At 31.6% G+C, this 493-nt stretch overlaps 1 protein-coding gene across 1 annotated transcript in view; it reads right to left on the bottom strand.

The window, feature by feature from the left end:
* Positions 1 to 493, bottom strand: part of LOC119589070 (ubiquitin-conjugating enzyme E2 G1-like) — a gene marked incomplete in the record, with an annotated part of 59,651 nt that overhangs the window by 670 nt on the left and 58,488 nt on the right.

The following is a 493-nucleotide window of genomic DNA, read 5'->3' as shown; positions in this document are numbered from 1 at the left end:
GAGGCCCTCATAACATATAAATAATAAATAGTATGTAAAAAATCTAGAATATTTTCCAGTCCCCCCCCCTTTTTTTTTTACTAATATCAAGTATAACAAGTTGTGCTTTTATAATCCAAATGTACACTGGTTTCAGGTTGCTTGCGCACAGGCTACAGCAATGCCCAGGTATCATGCCAAAATTGATGTCTTGGATGCAAAATTTGGTTCAAAATAGGTAAAAAATACATTAATTTTTAAGGGTTGGTACAATTATGGGAGCCTTAAACAATTTACATACTTTAACCATTGAAAATAGCTAACATGAAAAATAAACCTTACAAATCAGTGAACCCCTGTCAACTAAGGTCAAAGGATCGTGCCATCTGAAACAATAATGACAATCTAAAATACTCATAACTGATATAAATTTTCAATATTTGGAAGTTCATGTAAGAAAAAGGAAAAAAGACTATCCTAACAAAATACTGATGGAACAAGATATATCATCATC

The sequence above is a fragment of the Penaeus monodon genome, chromosome 25 (assembly GCF_015228065.2).
Source record: "Penaeus monodon isolate SGIC_2016 chromosome 25, NSTDA_Pmon_1, whole genome shotgun sequence".
Taxonomy (NCBI): Eukaryota; Metazoa; Arthropoda; class Malacostraca; order Decapoda; family Penaeidae; genus Penaeus; species Penaeus monodon.
Note: the sequence above shows the minus strand (reverse complement) of the source record. Positions and strands in the feature narration are given on the sequence as shown.